The 6,042-nt window shown below is 40.9% G+C and overlaps 1 protein-coding gene across 1 annotated transcript in view; it reads right to left on the minus strand.

The window, feature by feature from the left end:
- The window catches only part of elfn1a (extracellular leucine-rich repeat and fibronectin type III domain containing 1a), an 80,334-nt gene extending 78,318 nt beyond the window's left edge, over positions 1-2,016 (minus strand). The window contains exon 1 of the mRNA XM_082529961.1: positions 1,309-2,016. The gene's annotated coding sequence lies outside the window, so the exon portion shown is untranslated. The remainder of the gene's footprint in view (positions 1-1,308) is intronic.
- Between the last annotated feature and the right edge of the window lie 4,026 nt (positions 2,017-6,042).

Below are 6,042 nucleotides of genomic sequence, written 5' to 3' on the forward strand. Positions count from 1 at the left end.
GTGTGACCGCAGGCGTAGTTTATATTAAACCTGGCATTGTTTCTGCATTTTCAAACCACTATTCCGCAGACTACAGATGCTTATTTGTGCAAACCACTTCAGAGCTGGCTGAATTTATTTGAAAATTAGGTCTTTGCTGAATTAAAAAAGAGAGAAATCAATCCCTATGAAGCCTTGGGCAATTCAAATAAATAAACACGTCTAGAATGCAGTATATAGATTGCATTTCCCAGACAGATGGCAGAGACGCAGCAAAATCCTCAGCTAATCTGTGTGAGACTGAACAGGGCTACACTAAGGACCAGACTGTGTAATAACAACATAGTACTGTATGTTCAGGTCATGCAATGCACTAATCATTTAAGATTGGGCTTTTAAGTTGCCTTAACCATGTCATGACCTCCCTTAATAGTGGCTTGTGAATTGTACGTGTACATTACTGAGACTAGATGTCATTTTGTCACTTTTGTGTAGGGTGTGTTGGCCTGGAGATGTAGGAAGCAGAAGAGGTGCAGTCGAGAGCACATGTGTGTGTGTGTATGTGTATGTGTGTGTGTGTGTGTGTGCGTGCGTGTGTGTGTGTGTGTGTGTGTGTGTGTGTGTGTGTGTTTTCTATGCGCACTGTATGTGTTTGCTTAATGTGTTCATTTGACAAAGCAACAGCTAGCCCTCTCTACAGCAGGGTGCAAAGTCAAGTAACAGCAGTATCTTTGTGTAAAATAAAGTGGTTATGTAGAGTCGTGGAGGAACTGTCCGTGGTGCTGAAGCGACATCTCCAGCGGACAGTATTACTGGTGGTTTACAGTTGCAAAGTATCCACTTCACTTTGACTGGAGCTGTAGCAGACTGAATGCTTGCAGAGCAAATGCGCGCGTGGGTTGCGTTTTTTTTTTAGTTAATGAAGAAAATAACTTACAAAAGAGGAGAAGAAGAAGAGGAAGGAAAACAAGGAACTTAATGCAGCTGCCGTAATTCGTAACACGAATCGCAGCCCAGACCAAAAAGTGCCCCCATGTCCCGTTTCAGTGCCCGTCAATGTGCTAAGATCTTAAAGAAGCAAATGCAAAATGCTGCGGCGGTAGCGTGCTGTTTTCCAAGTTAAACGGTGCATTTCGAAAGCTCTGTATTCACTTAGTAATATGAGTTATGTTATCTGCATGGCATGTGCACAACAGCTGAACAAAACTCAAATACTAAAACCACTGCTCCTTAATAGAAAACACAAGTGTCAAGTGCAATGCGAGCTCTGTAAAGTCTGCGAAATTAAAGTGCAAAATCGGGCAACAGTGTAACAGTGTAACAGCTTACCTGCTTAACGATCGCAGAGCAAGAGCCTCTTCCCGATACAAAGCTGTCTGCTTACTGTATCTCACCGCGAACACAAGACATATTCAAAGAGACGGGAGATGTTTCTGGCAGATAGTACAAAAATGAAAATAACAAAAGAAAAATCCAGATTTCTGTTTCGGTTTAAAGACGCGCAAAGCAGCAGCTGCCTGCGCCAAGGGTGAGTCTCAAAGATCCATTTAGCGGAGAGTGATTTAATTCAAGGCTGAGCTCCTCTCATTGCTCGCCTTTATGTATGCTGAAGAGACCCGGAGCCTGGCTTGGCTTTTTTTCCCCTCTCTCTTTTTTCTCTCTCTATTACACCGAGAGCTGACACGTTTAACCACAATAAAAGGAGCCGTGTAGGTAGGCAGAGTAGGTGTGTTATCAGTTGGGAAACGGCGGAGAATAACTGCGACAGGAGCGCGTGTTGATCCTCCAATCTAGCCGAGGTAAAGTTTAAATCTCATAATAAGATTGCCTGTCACCGCGAGGCTATAAATGGTGGCCGGTTCAACACGGATGCCTGGAGGGTTTTACGGCAACTCCTGCGGCTGAAGTGGAAACTGAAGTGAAGTAAAAACTGAATCGGTTCGACTTAATGAAGACAGTCTGGGGGGAAAGTGTCAGTTACGTCACCTGGGCTTTAGAGCTTGGGCAGTCCTATCTATGAGAAAACTTTTTTCCTCTGAGAATGGGCTGCACCAACGCGCTGGAAATGATTTTGAATTGCTCAATTTCACAGTCTGGTTAGGGGTATGTTTAATTTGGTACTGCTTGAAGGGAGACCATTTTCTTCCTCACATAAAGGTCCACTGCTCCAAACAGCAGGCGTGGGAGTTTAATAATCAAAGGAAGTTATTAGCATGACTATTTAATAATACTTGGTGAATATACTTTTAAAAATTTGCATCCGGGGAATACGGCTATGGGTGAGGCTATTGGGTAGGTATAATACACTCCCCCTGGTAACAACAAATAATATCCACCTTTGCCTGTTGTGTTTTCGGTCTCTATGTCCTCTGAAATTCATGGGATTACAGGCGTGGCCCGTGTCAATAGTCAGGCACACTAATCCAAATGAAAACCATTAAGGAGCTCCCTTAGAGTAGTGAAAAATACCCCACTGGGATTGGTAGAAGGTCTGTGAATTTCAGAGTTTTAATAATAAGAAGGCAGCAGAAGGAGGAGCTAAGAAATCTATTGAAGTACCCCATACTTCAGTGAAGAAGTCAGGCCTCAGCTCCTGTGATAGTAAATCAATACATATCATTGATAGATTATTGAATATAAAAACCTTCACAACACAATCCAAACCATATGGATATGTGTCCACACAATATGATACAGGATGGCATTCACAAGAAATAACTGCAGAAAGAGCTGAAAGCGTAACATTTTCCTGCTTAGAAAAGCTACGGAAAAACATCATCTGTACATCAAGGGTTAAACCCAGATTGTCTCTCCCTGTGTAAATGCAGTCCCAGATTTAATTTATGGAGAGTGCAGCCTGATGTCCTCTGTAATGACGTAGTCTGGGGGATGACCCGAGCAAGTCGGGAAGTGGCAGCCAGGATGCAGATGCTCTTCTCTGAGAGGGAGCAAGTGGTTGTGTTAGGACTTGGCACAGACGCTGCAATTCCTTGTTTCATTGCAGCAGTCACGTTGGAGCTGTGAAATGTGGAGATGGACAGCCTGGCCCAGGAAGTCAGAGCACTGCAGCTGCAGCTCTGAGAATGACAGACACACTGTATCATGCTCCCTAATATCTTCACAACCCTGAGGAGCGCCTGATATGTGACCCCATATAGACGCTGTAGCCTTTGAGCCTGTGCTGCCACTGCGCACCACGCTAAATTGAAAAATAAAGGTTTAAAGATATCAGGAACAGCAGCTGGCAGAATAAAGAAGAGCAGGATGAAGCCAAAAGTCTTATTCTTCTTTTGAGGAGGTAAAGTGAACGCTGCCAAATGCTAATGTTTCTGCTTCAATTCTGAAGCCTTACGTGCAAAGAAATTCTTAGGGTACATCAGAAATGCCTCAGTCAGTGGTTTTTATATGAAGTCTTTATGTTTTCTCTTTGTTGTGTTTATTTCAGCGACAACATGAAGACTCAAGTGCAGCAAATAGTGTGGGCTTGATGGGATGTCATAACCTTCCCAGTTGAATTTACCTAGAGGGCATGAATGCTTTCATGTCAACCTTGTATAAGCTTTGATTCCCAGTGGACGAATCTGTCTTTGTTCATCACACATTAATCATTTACAATGGATTGTAAGTATGTATTAGGTAGTCTGTTTCTCATTTCAAAGCCAAATGGCAACATGTCAGACCAGCATTGAATTTATTGACATAAAGGCTGCCAGAGTTTGAGTGTCTCCCTTTCTTATATGTTTCAGTAGAAATGCATACTGCGTGCAACAGACTTTAGATATAATCAAAACTGGCAATAGGTTTATTGAAAATATTGAGCTCTTTTTGTTGTAATACTTATGACTTGACTGCATTTTCAGGTTCACAGGTTTTTAGGCTGATAATGCACATTACTGTATATTCAGGTTGACTGGTTTTTCAAAACAAGGAAGCACAACAATGAATTATGCTCTGTATAACAGTCTATATATCCTACATTTTATTACATTATTTTACTACTGGCACTTATTCTGCTTCTGTTCTATCACTGTCCAGTTAATTAAACTGAATATTGCAATACACATTCTTTGATCAAATCATTGGGTATGCCTGTTATGCTACTTGTTAATTGGAATATCTAATCGGCCCAAACAACAGCAGCACCTCAAGTCATTCAGGCATGTAAACACAGTCGAGACGACATGCTTAAGTTCAAACTGAACATCATAATGGAGGAGGTAGGTGATTTCAGTGAATTTGAATGCTGCATGATTGTGACGTTGTTGACGCGAGTACTTGAAAATGCTGATTTCCTCGGACTTTCCTGTAAATCTCTAGGGTTTACAAAGAATAATTCAAAAAAACAGAAAATACCAAGTGAGAGGCAGGTCTCTGGGTGAAAATGCCTTGTTGGCATCAGAGGAGAATGGCCAGACTGCTTTGAGCTGCTAGAACACATCAGTAATTTATATAACCACTTGTTACAACCAAGGTATGCAGAAAAGCATGTTTAAACACACAACACGTCAAATTTTGAGGCAGATGGGCAACAGCAGCAGAAGAGCATATGGAGTGCCTCTTCTGGCAGTTCCGAAGAGGAAACAGAGGCTACACTTTACCAAAACTGGAAAAAATGTTGCCTGGTGTGAAGAGTCTCAATTTCTGATGTGACAGGTGGCAGGGTCAGAATTTGAACGATATGAAAGTATGCATCCACCCAGGCTAGTGGTCATGGTGGTGTGGGAAATAAATGACATTACATGATTACATATAATTATATCTATGGCACAAAAAATGTACAAATAAGGTAGTTCTGAAGGGAAAAGGGTCCTTCTAGCTATTTCTAAGGTGTACCTAATCAAGTGGCTAGTGAGTGTATGCACCAACAAGTACATTTTTGACTTCAGCATATACAGTTTTCAATTTTAATATGTAAAATCTAAAGTATTTAAAAAGCAATGATATTCATATGAAATAATAGTATTTAATAATATGCAACAATGCAAACCTACTACTGGATCTTTCAAAAATACAACTGCCCCTGAAATTTTAACATTTGAGGAAATACAGTGATATCATTCTTGTTACTGTTTTCAACTCTACTGTGCTTGAGATGAAACATTTGTTAAAGTTAAAAAGCATAATTTATATTAAATTAAATCAATGGCACTTTCACTATCAGGCAGTTGGACTTGTTTTGCATTTGACTGGACAGGAAATGATTTGTTTATCTAAAAACAAAATGCTGAAAATGAAAAGATTATATTGTCAGTAAATGAAGTCCAGGCAGTGAGAGTGGAGAAAAAAAAAGGTGAACTGTATTATTCAAATCCTTCATTTACTGGCTAAGCCAATTTGGTGCTGAGGCAAGTGACAGGGCTGGTAATAATTCAGAGGAAGAGACGGTGACTGCTGGTTGATATAATGGAATATCTGCTGTCAGTGAAGTGCGGGAGATCTATCTTACTGGCTAAGCAGTGGGTATGACATCTACAGCTACTTCACCAATGATAAGGTTATATGGGAGGTATAGGAAGGTGCACTCAGAGATGTTTGCTCCCTTTTAAAAGCTCTACTTGCATAACCTTTACTGTCCACCAAGCAACATGCAAACAGATGGAGTGCTGAATCTTTGATAGGCATCGAAACGAAGTGGATGAATGTGGCACGGCATTAATATGTCTGTTCTCTGTTATCACCACGGTTTACGGCCAAAAATACAGAAAGAAAAGACAAAGAGAGAAAATGATCAAACATTACAAATAAAGTGTCTGAAGTAAGTTAGCTGATCATGGTCAAATACCTAACATTGACCTTTAAGACTGAAGAAATCACTTGAATTCCAGATTCAAGATTCAAGATGGAGTTGAGAACATGCCTCTCCAGGTATCCTCTCATAGTCCAAAGACATGCATGCTAAGTTAATAGGCGATTCTAAATTGCACACAGGTGAGAATGGTTGTCTCTCTGTGTTAGCCCTGTGATAGAATGTATTCCACCTCTCATGCCCTGTGATAGCAGGGAATAACAACCCCCAAACACACACACACACAAACACACACACAAGCAGACACACACGCACAC

The sequence above is a fragment of the Aulonocara stuartgranti genome (genome assembly GCF_965226115.1).
Source record: "Aulonocara stuartgranti genome assembly, chromosome: 4".
Lineage (NCBI taxonomy): Eukaryota > Metazoa > Chordata > Actinopteri > Cichliformes > Cichlidae > Aulonocara > Aulonocara stuartgranti.